The following is a 17,161-nucleotide window of genomic DNA, read 5'->3' on the forward strand; positions in this document are numbered from 1 at the left end:
ATTATGGAATAGTGCCTCAGTGTTTGAATGAGGCATATCTGGCTAATGAGTCAAAAAAAGAAAAATAAAAAAAATGTGTGCTTCACACCCCTTTTTTGTGTTAACATTCAATGAGCATGCTCATGTTTCATTGGCTCAAATGATTATGAAAGATGAATTTCAAAGTAAACTGACAAAGTATACTCTGAGTGGAAAAAAATGCTGCCAAAACCCAAGTACCTAACTGCATTTGCTAAATAAGAATTAATAGTTATTGCTTGAGGCCTGATAAATCATAGCATTCATAACTCTGGAGTTTTCAATGGGTGACAGCAAGGCAGCACTCCTATGCACACTTGCTAAGCAAGCTACTTGTCATAGGCAAACATACTCTGTAGTGATTCTATTTGTCAAAAAGCAAAGATGAGGGATGCCTTTCCTCCCCTCAGACTGTGTCTGCAGAACATATTTGTCCCATCTTTCTATCTGGGAGTCAGTGTCTCTGGTCGCTTCTCAAGACCCCACTTGTCAAATGAGTCCTGTCTCTGAAATATTTATACATACTACATCACCTATATTTCACATCCATGTTAAGAGGTAGACAGTCTCTGGGACAGATGTGATGTTCAAAGGGAGCAAATCATATATAGCACAATGACATCAGGCAAGAGGCAATTGAAGAACCATGTGAGGCCAAGGTCCAGTTGTAACAACATTAATTATCTCTGTGTCAATGTTTTCATGCTGTAGTCTGGTTCAGTCTGTCATTTATCTCTTTTCTGGGATGATGCAACTATCTCTGGGCCCCAGTCATCTTTTGAGCTTGTAGTCTGACATTTCTATCCCCTCTTTCCTGTTCATTTTCTTCTCAGCACCACATCCAACAATGACTCCATCATAGATTTGCATCAAAGACCTGAGCATACAGGCTTGTCCCTGTGATGCTGCTGAGCTGGGCTGAGCAGGGGCAAGTGTCCAACCCAAGGCAGTGAGATGGAGCAGTAAGAGAGCCAAAGAGGGGGAAATGGGAAAGGGAAGAGAAAGCCAATGTGTGTGAGGAAGGGGAGCCCCATCAAACTGTTGCAAACAAACTAGGAGCAACAGCACCAGGTACTCTGCAATGCACAAACTATGGGAAGATGGGAAAGGATGGGTGAAGCTACAGTGATAGGATGCAGTTAAACTGTCCGCTGTTTTCCTTCTGTTTAATTGGTCTTCATAGGAAAACTGTAAAAAAATATACTAAAAAAAATCCTAGTTTGCCATTCTGAAGTGCTAGAGTCAGAATCTCTTTGTGGGAAAAAAATGCCTAGGGCAGTGCTTCCCACCATTCATTACACCAGGATGGTGCTGCTGCTGTCCTAGATCCTCCTGGATATCTCCTGCTTCCAGTATGAAGCATGACAAGATAGGGTTATAAATCCCAGGGGTTCTGCTTTGCTGTCCTCAGTTCTCCTCATCTCCACTCCAGGGAATACACCTATGCTGTGCTCACTTTCTTCCCAGATGCATTTTACAACATTAGTGGTACCTCTGAGCCTCTTGCGTATTCTGTTTTTTTGATTAGCTCTCCTCATCACAGATAGTGTTTAGTACAGAGAGGAGTGATGAAGAGGGAGTCCATCTCTATTCCTCACCCAAGACCTACCAGAGCTTTACCACCCTTCCTTCCCTGCACCTCCCAGATGCAGCTAGTCGCAGGGTCATGTTGGGATTTCTGACAGCTGGTTGCTATTGTACTGGATTTTGCTATTCCTGCCTCCTGCCTTTACCTAACTACACTTTGACAAACCTACATTTCCGGGTTAAGGCTTATTTGAAACCATTGCAATCCTTTGCCCCTCTTATCTCAATGTGTGGCCACTCTTCTTTCGTTTGCTCAAGTGCTCACCCCATGTCCTCCCCCCTCCTTCTCCCACTTTTGCTCTAAACCCACAGGCTTTTAACTCAACGTTTTCTACCAATCTCTATGCCTTTTAGCCTATATATCTAGTTTTCCAGAGATCCTGCTGGGCTTTTTTTTGCTTTTGAGCTTTAGGACAGATTTGGGCTGGTATAGGGGCACAGACAAGGGTCTCAGCATCACTGGGAGCATCTTTTTCCTGTTTCACCTTTTCTTTGATCTTTTTTTCTTCTCTGCCTACTTCTCCTTCTAAATTCATACTTTCTTCTTCTTTCCCACCCTCCCTTTCATGTGTAAAAAGTGAGCCAAAAAAATGTCAAGCTGGTGCTGGTCAAAGGAACTTGTTCTCCCTGTCTTCCACTTCCTTTCATTGCCTCAGCCCTCTCTCCTAGCACACATCTCCCAGACTGCTCTGGAGAGGGATACTTTTTCACAGAGAGCAGATACAAAGGGTTTGGGCATGATTCTCCCCTGTTTGTGCCCTCTGCCACCCCTAGCAAAGGGTGCATCAATTGCAGATTTTGTCAGTGCCAGGCGGATGATCTGAAATGTGTGATTTCTGCCCTGTGGTGAAGGTGGTGATGCAAGGGAGGGTAAAGGATCTACTCCTGAAGCAGATGCCTTCAGCCAGAGGGTTGTGTTTGAATCAGTTGTCAGCACTCCCAGGAGACTGTGCTACTTGAATTTCCCATGAGAGGTTTTAAACACAGCTCACAGCATGGGGATGATTGGCTCATACAACTGTCAGATGGGACTTTCCTGCTTAGACCTTGGTGGAGACAGACTTTGGCCACAGACAGCACATTATGTCTTCCTGACATGAGGAGGAAGCCATCCTGCAGAGTCACTTTTGTGGGAGCAGTCAGGTAAGGCTGTGGATTCACATGCCCTGAAGGCTCTTGGTGGTGAGAAAACACCCCAGCTGGTACCTCCTCACTTTAGTCGTCCAGTGGCCACACTGTTTTCCCCAACATCAGTTTTGGGAAGCTGATCTATTGGCATCACAATGACTTAAAATAACACAAAAGAAGTTCCTCAGTTCCTTTTTGTCCCTAGACAGAGCCAACCTCACTTTAGGAAGTTGAGCATTTTTGTTTTGGATGTAAAAAGGAAGCTGCAGAGAAAACTGTTTTTCTGACAGAATCTCCCCTCACTAGCAATCCCAGAACACAAGAGCTGGGAGAGCCAGTCACAGAAAGATTCAACAGTGTGATGGGCAAGATGTAGAGAAGAACATCCAATTCAATGCCTGAAGGAGCAGAGAAGAACATCCAATTCAATGTCTCCTTCCTGGGGAACCATACAGTGCTCATCAGTGGTGTGGCTTTCCATCAGCCTCTCACTGTAACATGATGTGGTGGGTTGACCTTGGCTGGATGCCAGATGCCCACCCAGCTGCTCTATCACTCCCCTTCTCAGTTGGACAGGAGAGAGAGAGTAAGATGGAAAACAACCCATGGGTTGGGATAAGTAAGTTTATTAAAGCAGAAGCCAGGCGAAAGCTTGCATGCACAAAAGTGAAGCAAAAGATAGCACAGATTATTCTCTACTTCCCATCAACAGCGATGGTCAGCCACTTTGAGAAGCAGGGCTTCAGCATGTGTAATGGTTCCTCAGCAGGCAGCCATTGGAGACAATGAATGCCTGTCTTCCTGCTCCTTGCCTTAGCTTTTATATCTGAGCTGACATCATATGGTATGGAATATCCCTTTGGTCAGTTTGGGTCAGCTGGCCTTGTTGTCTCCCCTTACAGGATCTTGCCCTCAGTTGGGGAAGGAATGTTACAGTGGTGATGCTGTGTCAGCGCTGCTCAGCAGTAGCCAAAACAGTGATGTGTTATCAACACCTTCCTAGCAACCAATGCAAGGCACAGCACTGTGAGGGCTGCTACGGGGAAATGAACTCCAGCTCAGCCAGACCTAATACACATGACAATGAAAAAAATTTGAAATCCGTAGCTGTCAGGAGCCTATGTGCACTGCCACCATCCAAACAGCTTGGGCAGTCAGTGGGTACGGGCTTTGTTCCACCTGGGAGAATGGGTGTGCAGTCCCAGGCTCACCTGGGCATCACCAGCTGTTATGATTGGAGATACCTGAGTCAGCCCAGTTCCTGGTGGAGGCTTCCTGCTGCTCCCTTTTTGGCAGCTCTTCAGCTGAGTGCTATTTACCTTCACTAACACAAATACACTCTCCCAGCCTGACCCATCTTCCCTTTGCCCAGACTCCTTCCAGGAGGATTATAAATAAGCACAGCTTTGACCTGAGTTTTGGAAATCCTGGGGCTAGAGTTCCTGTTCAAAATATAGTGTCTCCAGGGTACTTATCTCCTCCAGAGGTACTCAAAGATGGATGTGGACACTCAAGTCTTAAGTCAAAATAACTTTTATGGCCTGTTTCACTGTCACACCTTGCTCTGCTCTTACCTGTAGCTCAGGGTGGCAGGTGAATACATCAGAAGGTTTCTAGGCTTAAGGAGAGAATGCAAGGAGCTACTTTACTGAGTAATGCACATCTTAGTGCTACTGACCTTCCCTGCTTTGGTCTGTAGGTTGATGAAATCTGGAGGGATAGAGTGCTGCACATCTTAGTCCCATGAGGGAGGATGCTCTGAGCTCATCGGTGAGAAGTCTGGGTCTCTCAGCCCTCATGTGCACTCCTCAAGAGTCTCTGTACAGATACCACTTGTACATACACTGTTTCATCTCAGTGTTTTGATCATGTATGGCTTTAAGGAAACCTGGATTCCTGAAGTCCATGTGTCTTGAGAAAGGTTGAGCACAAAAAAAGTCAAGGGTAGTTAGCCCCTCTGATTTAATCCAAAAGCCACTGTCTTCTCATGACCCAAATCTAGCCCAGGGTGGAAAAGTAGCCCACAAGGTTTAGCTTCCTCAGTGAGTTTGGTAATAAAGTCCCTATGGTTAACTTGTGCAGAATAGTTTCCTTGCTGTATATAGTCTATGAGCTACCCTTACTATTGCCTCTTCATTTCCAGGTGTTGTTTGCCACTGCTTCAGTATTTGACACAAGAATCTAGTGATTTTTATCTATGTGTGAACCTCTATGTACACACACACACACACACACACACACACACACACAAAATCCTTTTCCCTTCTGTCCAGTGATACACTGCAGCCTGTTCAATTCAAAATGTCTTAGACAATTCATTGCACAAATCCAGAAGTTGCTAGAGAAATGTGCAAAGAAGAGAGAGTGTTTGGAACTGTGCCTGTTGAAAGGATGCTTTGAAACACAAGAGCCTCTCCCTCCCCCAAGGATTGCAGCTTTCTCTTTACCTTTGGGGTGAGTCCAAAACACAATTCCTTGTTGCCTCTATGCTTTAATATTCTCAAATCCTTAAGGTGCAGTAGCATCCTTGTTTTTCCTCTGTAACTTGATCCATTTTAGAAAATCTGTGGTGAAAGACTCTGTTTCAACTTAACATGACTATTTATAACACAATTGTACAGCAAATCAGAGTCAGAAGAGCCATTACTGTAAAACTAAGTAACACTAGATGCTATACACAAGAATTTAACAGAAAAACCCTATTGGGAGGAAATTATAGAAATACCAACCACATTTACCAATATATTTTTCATTGGAGCTGCTCTAATCATTTTAGAAAAGCTGGAGCTGGGGCTACATGGGGACATGATACAGGTGTGTGAGTGCTGTGCAGCACTGAAGCACTACAGGTAGGGACGTAGTTTATCAGCAGAGCTGTTCTTGACAGGATCACCCCTCTACCCACTGCTCCCAAGCAAAGTAACAAATGAATCTGCACTCACATAGAGGGGTTTTGCTGGCATAGCTGTCTCAGTCATGAATTGCACCCCTGATCAAAAGTGAGTATGAAGGAGCACTCCTGTGTGTGAGGAAGGGGCTGAAACACAAAGTCAAGGTGTGACTCACCCAAACTCAGGCAGTGAGGCAGAGAGATGAGCAGAGCTGGAACAGACTACTTTCTTGCCTCATTTCTCAGCATAGCTGCAGACAGACAGCATTGCCACTGAACTGTGTATTCCAATGTATAATTACTTGCTTATTAGCTGGCTAGCTCATTATGCCAAGAAAGTTAGCGGCAATGTGGAGCAAAGACATTTCTCCTCTCCCTGTCTTTCAGACCAGAGAAGAAATGACAGATCATACAACCTGCTGGGAATCTCCACCTCCTCCACCCTTCATAGGCTGGCAGAGGTTGAAGTTTGATTGATTTCTCAGTTACATCTAGTCCTCAGAAGAAAAAGAGCTAATCATGCTAGCCTGATTCTAAAGCCAGGGACTTTGATGGCTGTGGCTATTGCTGCTTACAGAGTGATGTGCTGAGCACGTGTCCTGATGGGTGACCTTGCACTGAGCCAGCTCTACCATACACCATTGCTCGGTACCTCACAGATGTGGAGTGTCAGCCTGAGGTAAAGCCAAATACAGGAGTCAAAATAGGGCTTGACTTACCTATGGTATAGGTGTCACATTTTTAAAGCTTAAAAACATAATCCCCTCTGTTGCAACCTCCCTCAAGGAGCTCACCAGAGGCTACACTATTTTCACACATGTCACTTCATGTCATAAGCATTGCACACCCAGCCTGTGTGTTTCCAAAGAAGTTTCTCCATGCAGCTCCCCAGGTGGCTGCCCTCTGGTGAAGGCTGAGGCACTCCTTGCTAAACCAACCCCTGCATCCAAACTTCCCTAGGAAAATCAGATGAGGGTTTTGAACAGCAACAACAGCCTTCCCTATTGGCTATGTCAATCAGTAAAATTAGCGGAAAGTAGCATAATTTTTAGATGGGCCAAATCATTCACAGATTACAGAGACAGAAGGAAACACTGCTGGTCTGATCTCCTGTTCTAATCAAAGTGCATTGTGAGAAACAACCTCCTGTACTGATTTCTGAGAAGCCAATAATAAACCATTCATTTGTATTTCACATAGAGCAGTGCCACATTCCATCAGGATGCACAAACCAGTATTCTGAAGGAACAATACACATTTGGGACTGGATTCACAGCTCTACGGCAGCCCTCGGATTTGCCCGTAAACCACAATATCTGACTTGCTGGAAGGTTTCATGGCATATAATGCTGGCAGTAAGGAATAGATGCCTCTGATTTTCCTACTCTGATTTTTCCTGGTCTTTGGCATCAAGAATGGGGGGGGACATCAGGGAGACAGTGCCACCCTTCCACCCAGCTTCAGGAGGGACTGGAGGAACCAGTAAGATCCAGGTGAGAGGGAGAAGCCGTGGCAAATCAGGGCAGCACTGACTCAGGAATTAATGGAGTGGACAGTGAAAGGCGGGAGTGGGAAATGGTCTTGGGGAGGGATGAAAGAGAGACGCTGGGGCAGCTTGAAGCATGGGAAGAGAAGCAAGGACTGCTGGAAAGATGGTGGAGCAAGTAGACAACTGAAACTTGGGGAAAGCTAACATGTAAGAAAGCACTGCTTGCTGGGGCAAGGACTGGTGGCCCCTGGTTGGGTTGAGATGTGATTCTGGGCCATGGGTAGGGTGAGGGGAGACTTGAGGAGAGAGGCTGGGCAGGGTCTCCAGGACCTAGCAGCTCTGCCCCTTCTTTTTGCCCAGTCAGCCCTTATTTTTCTCCATCCCACATTTTGGCACCCCCTCACTTGCTTAAAGTCCTGGCAGAATTCCCTTACAGTCCTGCCCTTGCAAGGAAGGCAGTGGGGTTAGATATGAAAGGCTGATAGGAAGGGGCAGGGAGGGAGGAATAGGGTGAAATGTGCCTCCCTGTGCCTGATGATTCAGTCCAACTGCCCTGGGCACACATCGTCTTGGGGATAACATGGAGTGTGGTCACCACAGCTAACAGGGAATGAGCTCATCCCTGCTCCAAACATCCTGTGTGAGGTGTCTCATGCTAAATATTCTTCGTTATTCTCCATGTACCTCTGAGCCCCTGAAAACAGCAGACATATTTTACAGGAACAAATAGATGCCTTTCCCTCTGGAAAATGAACATTGGCTGATTAAGAAATTACCAATAAAAATTTCTAATATGAGCACTTTTTTCCCCCCTTGTTTGTCTTGATGGAGAATCACATTTTCAAACCACAGTTGTACATTTATCATCCCTGATTTAGCAAATTGCTTCTTGCGGAAGCAGTGTCTAACCTAACTTTATTTAAGATTTTGCAGGATAATATGTTTATGTTGGACTCAGAGAGGCTGACAAAAAAAGTGGCAAACATATTGCAATGGATGTACCATAAAGGATTTTAGATTCAAAATATTCCTCCTCAAGTAACACTTTCAGAAAATATTGTATTGTCAGTAAGACTTAAATATAAAATCTTGAAGCAAGAGGAATTTTGTTGTCTTTCTCCTTTTTTTAATTTTTTTTTCTTAGTAGGGATCAAAATCAATCTTTCAATAGGCCTCTCTTTGTAGTCAAACTAGAAGAAGGTGAAGATACCTCTACAACCAGAGTTGGCTCAAGGCTTATCAGCAGGGTGGTTAAAATTTAATTTTGCAGCCCAAGGATTTTCACTTCACCCTTGGGCAGGCAGAATTCAACTGCGTGGCAGCAGCAGAGTGAGTCCCTCCCTGGATGTGTTTCTTCTTTTCTATCGCCTTGATACCGCACAGCTTGTGGGAGAAAGGCTGGACAGTTGGCTCATGCCTGCTGCAGCTACAGCCATCCCACCTCTTCCAGCTCAGGCAAATCAGGCTGCTGGTTGACCCTGGCAGGCTCCCACATTTGGCAGCCAAGAGCTTTGCCTGTGCATGAAACCAGCCCTGTCTGTAGTAAGGTAGAGAAACTTTCATCTGCAAAGCTGAACCTGGAATCATTATATTGTAGCTGCAAATGTATCCTCCCACTTAAAGGTAAGGATGCAGATAATTGGGTTAGCCTGTATAAATTCTTCTGCCCTTTAAACTGTAGCCAGTACACATGATGCAATCTCACTGTGCCAGGGGAGTGTTGGGAACGGGGGTGGCTTACCCCAAGCAAGAGAGGGCTTCTGTGCCCTTAGCACACACAGATAAACTTCAGGGAATCACGACATTCACACATATGCCCTCTTCCCGTTTAAGCTCCATGGGAATACTATCAAGCTGATGGTTTTTAGTGAAATCAATAAGAAAGTAAGAGGACATCAACAAAATCATTAATAATTTCTTTCAATTATAATCTAGCATTTTCAAATGCAGCTATTGCTGGAGCCTCCAGCCAGAATTAATGATACGGAAAATCTGAAGGACAATAAACAGTATATCCGTGAGCTAGTAGGATGTGAACAAACAGTAAACAAAAATGAAAATGTCAAAGGGGTTAAATCTTTAATAAACTACTGCTCCAATATTGTTTGATAAGCTCTTCTTCAGATGTTGCACAAATATCCCTTACTTTCAGAGCCAGCCTGGTCTTTTTCAAGCCAAACACATTTCCCAGGACAAAATTGTAGAGGAATTGAAATGGGCCTTTAAAGAGAAACAGATTGTAACCTCATTGTTACATTTTAAAAGCAGTAACATGAATGCATTATTACACATTCTTCATAGCTGTGATTCCTTGTTCCTCCTATGTACACAGCCTATGCTGTGTTCAGCGCAGAGCTCGCTGATGTTCTGTACTTTCTGCTGTTTATGAAGTGAATCCAGCAGGTACATTTTGCAATTGTTAATACCAAAGGTAATAATATACACACACATATGCATCCACCCACATAAGCACAGACAGGTTAATACCAACCTAAAAATATTTTGTATGGCAGAAAGAATACAAAAACATTATCATCAGAGTTGTTGGAAGACAATATTGGTTAATGGAAGGTTTGTGGTCTTGGTCACACAACTGCAGGAGTTAATCCATGTTCCTCTGTCCATCCTGGGCAAACACTGTACTTACTTCTCTAAAGTACTTCATCAAGTGCTTTGTGATGAAAAAGGCCAATCCCTGTATGTCTTAAATGAAGTAACCAGCAATACTAGTGAAATAGGCACATTTATGAAGCCAAGGAAGGAAATGATAAGTTTTCTTAGGCCTGATTTCATGTCACAGGTGCATTTTTGTTACTTTTAGACTTGCCAAGAGTGACTCAAAATGCAGAATTCTAATCCCCCAAGACACAGAGACAATCAATCACTGATGAAGGGGAAATTCTGAATTCCCAGTATCTAGCCTTCTCTAAGAAAGCTGTCCAGCTGTGTCATGCAAACTAATCTCTTACAAGCATCATCTTTTGTGTTTCTTGCCCTGGTTCACATATATGCGCACATGCAGTTGGAGAGAGAGATAGAGAAAAAAAGAGAGGGAGAGGAAGAGAGAGGCCATGTTTACACATATCAATAACTGTTGCAAGAAAATAGCTTATACATGGAGCTGGAGTTGGAGAAAGGTGGGACTACTCTTATAATTCCCTTGGTGAACTGCAGCTGAGATTGGTCCAGAACTATCGTAAATAATATAATGCATGGAAGACAAAAATCAGAGCATGTTTTTAACCGTCTGGTGGGGTGAAAATAGCTATAGATTCTGACTGGGAGAAGCAGATGGCAGTGAATTACAAGAGCAGGGCACTGCTGCTGCTGCAGCCGCTGCTGCAACTGACACAGCTCAGCTTTTTTCCATGTGACAGAAGGGCCCTTGGGCAGCCAGAGATGAGTCAGACCTGTGTATGTGTGTACAGGCGTCTCTGGGGAACCCCGGTTTCTCTCTTTCATTTTGTGACACTGCTTCAGGGTTTGAAATGAGTCGTGCAGCCCCTACATCCTAAGAGCACCCTTTCTCCTTGCACTCTGTCTTTCTCAGTGTCTGAAACGTGGCCAGCCCTGATGAGCACAGTGTGGCTGGATGACATCATGCAGGAGGGATCTCTACAGTCTTCAAGCAAGGGTGCTATTGGCATCCTTCAAGTGGTGCACCTTAAGTCCTGAGCTAACACAAGAAGCAGCCATCGAGGACACTAACATTGAAGCCACTTTGCTTACACTCATTGGGAAGACCTGCGGTCTCCACCTGCAAACCAAAGGATGTCCAGCAGCTACATTGCAAAGCATCAGTATTTGGCTAAGTCACTTAAACCTATAGGTTACACATTAGCACTGGTGAATAGTCCCCACTGGCTCTGGGAGACACCCCAACCCCTGACCAACACTGGTCCAAACTCCGACAAGACAGTGGAAGCAGGAGAGCTGTGTTTTGAGCTGGAGACTGGCCAAAGCACATATCCAGTGTACCCCACCATGTGAGAAACTCTTGCCTGCTTGCAGAGGAGGAGCTATGCCAGCACTGGCACCCTGGATTGCTTTTTTTACAGAAGACTTAGCTGTTGGATTGAAGCTGGTGAGACATTTCCTATCCTCAAAAGACTATTTTAGGCTCCACAGAGAGCAGTTGTTGAACAAGCTCTGTAAATACAAAAGGGCAGTAGCAAATCATTTCACCTTCTTAGCTAATGGCTTCCCCTCCTGGAAAAGAGATTCCTGAGGAAGGAAACCAACAGTGCTGTCTCTGCCACCAAGCCTGACCTGAGCCTCCCTGCAGCAGGCTGCTCACTCCAGCATGTGGAAGGGGAAGAGGCACCTCTCTGGTGAACTGGTCTGCCCTCAAATACAGGACTGCAGGCTGAGGGCTGTGGTAGAGGAGGGGAGATGAGCTGGGTAAGAAATTATTGTTTTCTGTGCTTCGATACCTTCTGGGAAAAAATTAGGGATACTTAGCTACTGTCATACAAACATTTTATGCAAATCTTATCTTTGCCTTCTGCATACTGGTACATAATTTACATCTGATTATCAACTTTGGGTCTATTGTTTTATTCTAAACAGAATTCCTGCTGCTGAAAAGTGTTGGATTGACAGCCCTGGTGAAAAAAGTCCTCTCATCATCTCTATATCAAGGGGTTAGGAGAAGAACGGCTTCTTACACAGGGCTCTGCCATTATTCCCCACCCAGGGCCAGCAGTGAGGGTGCCAGCCCTTGGCCTCTTCTGCGCCTGCCAGCTGATGTAGAGCAGAGCTGTGAATGTGGAATCCCTGTGAACTTTCTACAAAGACAACCAAAAATCATCTTAAAAGGAACAGTTAGTCTTTTGGGTCAGATTTACATTTGTGCTACACACACAAAGGGTTCCAGCACCTAAATGGCTCTGAAGTCACACCCAAGGATCATGAAAAAGTTTACATGGTGGGGTCTTCACACCCAAAATGAAAGCCTTTATCCTCTTGACCTAGAGGAGAGGAGGCATTTGCTCCTCCTGGCACATGCACAAATATTGGCAGCTGGATACAGCCTTGTCTCCAGCAGCAGCAACATGCTTAGTCCTTTTCCTGAACATAGTAGGGTGCCTTGCCTTGTGTTGCAAGGCAAAAAGATTTGCCTGGAACTGAAGTGTAGCAAGTCCACTGGAGTCAGTGACTTGACAGTTTGACTTTGGCTTACCCTGGCTGAGAACTTGGCTCAGTTACACCACGTTAGTAGAAACTTTTTGGGAAGCCCCATGCAGAAATCAGTGACAACCAGAGATCATGGTTTTCAAATTCTCCAACACATTGATCTTATCAGTTACCTCCTCTGTCTCTGAAAAGATACTTTTCTGTCATCTGGAGTAAGGACACAGGGCCCTCCTAGTCCTGGGGAAGAACAGGGAACTACTCATGGTAGCTACAGGATGAAATGGGGACTAAACTAACTCTGCAACACAAGGCTGCTTCAATCAAACCAAAGGATGAGGATAAATGAATTTTAACCTGATTCTTAGGCTTCAGCAGTCACAGCACTGAGCAATACAAGTCTGTCCACTTGGCTTTGGAATGGATGGCTGTTCTAGCTGTGTTTGTCCTGTTGATAAAGTATTCAGGCCCAGTAACAGCTGCTTCTGTAAGAGTGATAGATTAAGACAAATAATGCAGACTTAGTGCTCTTTACATGGATTGCATGGGCTGACCCTGCTGCAATATGCACGCCCACAAATCTTCTCAGCTCATTACCTCGTTGAACACGGCTGCTCCTTTGTGAGGAGAGGAGCTGGGTGATACCTCGACAGAATTTTAACATGACATGCTGAATCAGAGACAGAAATAGCTGACCAAGAGCTCTGGGCCTCCCTTGGTAGGGAGGTGGACCCTGTCAGAAAAATGCAGACCCAAGAAGGACACGTGACAGCCCTGCTGGATAGGAACCTTGGCTTTGCAGAGCAGGGAGCATAGCTTTCCTGTCATTGACATCCCTCATTATTTCTGTGCTTATTCTTTGCCAACACCCCTTAGTATTTCACTTCTCTCCCTCTCTACACAGCCAGTTTTAAGTTAAGAAGGCAGGACTATGCATTGTGCAAACAGGGTTTGTTGTTTTCCTTTGAAGTATGTGGGAAGGCTTTGAAAACCCAACTGTAGCTGTTCCCAGTTATCTAAACTTTCTGCTCTATTTCTCTGGTTAACCTTGCTGACTCAAAACAACAAAAAGGATAGCCTAAAGGAAATAGTACTCACTGCTTTCTTAACTTTCCAATGGCATTTTACCAGAGATATTTTCTTTTTGTTAAGATATTTGAAGTCCATTCCTCTCTTTCTGTGTGGATTCCCAGTGAGACTAAATGACTTCTCAGCCTGCTTTTCCTCCATGACTACCTTCCCCAGGTCATAACAAGAAGGAAGAGTCAGTGAGGGGGCTGCTGAGATGCCAGTAGTAAACAAGTCAACACAGAAATGTGTTTTGTTTTTTTCCCAGAGGATGGTGGGAGCAAGATTTTCCCTCACACATGTGTCCCAGTTAGAGAATGAAGACGTGATCTGTTAGGATATCTGCCCATCTAGTAAGACTGAGCAAGTCTCTCTTTCATATTACTTTTCAGTCATCTCAAGAGGTCACTCTTGACTCAAGCAAACTTCTTCCCCCAGCCCCTAGCTGCATTTACAAACTGATTGCCTGGAGAAGGAAGTGATGGGAAGTTCACATCATGGCAGGCTCCTGCCAAACTTTGCTAAGATACCTGCCTGGAAGAAGAGGGTGATCCAAGAGGATCACTTGAGGGAAAGAGCAGACACCCTTCCTTGTTCCATTCCTGCTACAGTACTTCTGGGCAAGAGTCCCTCTCCTCCTTCATCTGAGCTCAAAGGATTGTTGTTCCCTTGACAACCTCAGGATGGTTTTCCACATGCTGGTCAGTGGCTCGATGAACAACTATCCCATGATTGCAAGGCGCAGGTAATGCTTCTGCTGAAGTACAAATCCTGAGTGTGAAGAACATGATGGAGAAGGGCATTTGTCCCACTGTCAAGTGTGCACCACACCACCACAGCAAACAGCAGGCTGAAAATACGAAAGCCCCACAGCTAGGAGATGTCTCTGCCAGGAAAGCCTGTCTCATAGATAGTGCTTTCATCCTGACCAAGTCAGCAGAAACACCACCTAGCCACCTACAAGAATTCAATATCACCACCCTCTGCTTATGTCTCATCTCTAAATAAATGTCTAGTTTTTCAGGGGAAGATGAAGAAAAAGACATGTTCTGCTTCCTTAAACACCAGTCCTTCCATCATAGATGTGACATGTAAAGGGAAGGAGAAAGAACCGTATACAGAGGCCTCTTGAACATAATTGAAGAACTGGACTAATTTGTCTTGTCTTTATAACAGTCCAGAGCTGGGCACTAGACTTACCCGCAACAGATAAGATGAGTAACTACATAATGAGGTTAAAATATTCATTAAGCTAATTGCATGTTAATTAAGTAAATGATGCTATTAGGGATCCATTGAGCTCCATCTGTGTGTGCAAACAGAAGTGAATATAATCACACCAGAAAGCAGGAGGAAAGATGGAGACAGCACTTGGGAACCAGGAATGTGGGGGCAGCTCCATGTCCTGGGGGAGCTGGCAGCTGTGAAAATGATGGTGGTCTCCTGAGAAGAGGGGAGACTGGTCACGAGAAACTCTAGGCTGCTGTCGCTGGTAATCATGTTGTGAATGGGCATATTATCTCTCCATGCTCCATTTCAGACATGTAAAACAGGAACTATAGCCTTGTCTCAAGTGAGAAAACTCATGAGAGAACTCAGGATTTAGCCAAGCTCACCTTCACTACTGTGTTTGTTGATCAGAATTGCTTGCGGGGGCAGAGATCCATCATCCCAGAAAGGACTCAAGCCAACAGGCCATAAGGCACTGGAAAGGTCTGTTATTGAAAATAGCCAACAAGAAGGCTAAAAATAAGGAGGCACAAACTACTTATCCATTTAAACTTCCTCTGTCAGCACCATAGAGGACAATTTCTAATAAATATTTCTTCCAAAAAAGGAGAAAAAAATTCCATCTGACATAATTATGGCCAGTGTTCTATATGGCAGAATAGGGAAAATGCCTACATTTTTCATGCTAAAATTCATTAATAATGAAAGGCAAGGATTAAATTACGTAACTGTCACCTTTAAGTTAAATAATATTTTCAGCAGAAGGAAAGGGAGATGGGACAACTCCATAACCAACACGTTTATTTCAGTACATGAATAATGTAGGAAAATAATACAACAGCTTTTTAAAAGGGACAAGATTTGATGAGGAGATTGGGTTAGAAAGGACTTGCAACTGCATTTGGAGACTTGAAGGACTGGGAGAGTAGTTCATAATAAATCATTCATTCGATTAATTTGTCCTTTCTTTCGAGCCATTAATTGGCAGATTGTTCTTTTTGCAAATGCACTTACAGTTTGAAGTTTCTGGAGTCAATCTGGTCCATAGTTCCCCTTGAGTGGCCAGTTTCTTGAAAGGAGTCACTGCACAAAATGGAAACAGGTTTGGATGGGGAGGTCATCTCCCAGTGGGTTTGTGATCTTAGACTAGCTCCTCAAGTACTTTTTCCTATGAATCTAAATTTAACATCTCCTCATTCTCCTGCAATAATTGCTTAAATTTTCTTCTTCCCCAGGCAGACCTACCAGCTCACCTCACTCATCCTGCTTGGGTACAAAGTAGAGGGCAAAACTGGAGTGAGCATGAATGAAGCAGATTCATTAAAAATTTCAGACCATTGTTAATGAAAAATCAGTTTATGGTGTTAGATTGTCCCCAGTGAAGCTGGCATTGTTCCAAACTACCCTTCTCATGAGTGGGAAGGAGAAGAACTGCTTAAGTAATTCATATTTCTGCAGTGAAACCTGACAGATGCTGCTTTATCCAGAGGCTGATGATTGTCTTGGGTAAAACAAAAATATCCCTGTAGATTCTGCTAAGTGCCCAAATATATGTGCTCTGCTCCACAGACCCAGAGCCCCCCAGACACACTCCAGCTCATGAAAGACGCCCAGGAGAACTGGCACAGCCCTTCCCACAGTCCCCCAGATAAAACCAACTGCAGAAGTTAAACACATTTCTCCAAGTGGCTGGAACTGCTGGCAAGAGCTCAACGTGGGTCTTGGGATGCTGATTCCTGTGTAACAACAGAGCTCTGGTGCCCAGAAACCATCCCTGTGACTGACTCAGCAGGAAGCCTTAATCCTGATTATTTTATGGCTCTTAGAGGCCTGTGCTTAATGATTTTTGTCTGGGTTGCCTGCCCATTTCCAGGTAGATAAATGTCTGCATAGCAAAAACAGAGGCCCTGTTTGGCACTGAGGTGCCTGCCAAACTAGGGATCTCAACAGGCAGCCTCAGGGCTCCTGCTCAGTTCAGTCTCCACTCTACATCCAGGGAATTCTGTTTTGCAGCAGAAGGAACAGACAGACAGCAAAGGAAGCACAAATACATGTTGCTTCTACTCTGTTGGCAGCAACGAGCGAAGAACACCCATCTCCAAGGATTCCAGTAAATTCTGCACCACATTCTCTTAATTTAAAGAAAAATTATAAATAATAAAGACTTCTGAAAATATTTCTGGTAGGTTTGAAATGCAAGTGAAACCTAGGTTGTTCATATATGTAGGCAAAATGGAGAATGAGCAAGAATGAATGAGAGTGGGGCTCCCTGTGAGCAGAAAAGACTAATTTTATCTGAACTGCTTTATGTGCTGGATGACCTAATATATCTTTTCCATCTCTAATTTCTCTGCTTCACCTATCCCTAGTTTATCATTAAAGAATCGCTTACACAAATTCAATTAAGTATTTAACATTTTCCTTCCTGTAGCTCCCTGCCTTACTGACTCTTCATCCCATTTCAAATCTCAGCTGACAACATCTCTTACCTCTCTGGCTTCCATTTTTTTGCCCTTAGACTACTAAATCAGTAACTATGTGGCTTAATCTGCTGAAATATTTTGGGGTTTCTCTTTCTTGCAAAGAAGACACAAAATGAAGATGTAGCATACGGCATT

This window comes from Lepidothrix coronata, unplaced genomic scaffold (genome assembly GCF_001604755.1).
Source record: "Lepidothrix coronata isolate B3197 unplaced genomic scaffold, Lepidothrix_coronata-1.0 Scaffold16, whole genome shotgun sequence".
Lineage (NCBI taxonomy): Eukaryota > Metazoa > Chordata > Aves > Passeriformes > Pipridae > Lepidothrix > Lepidothrix coronata.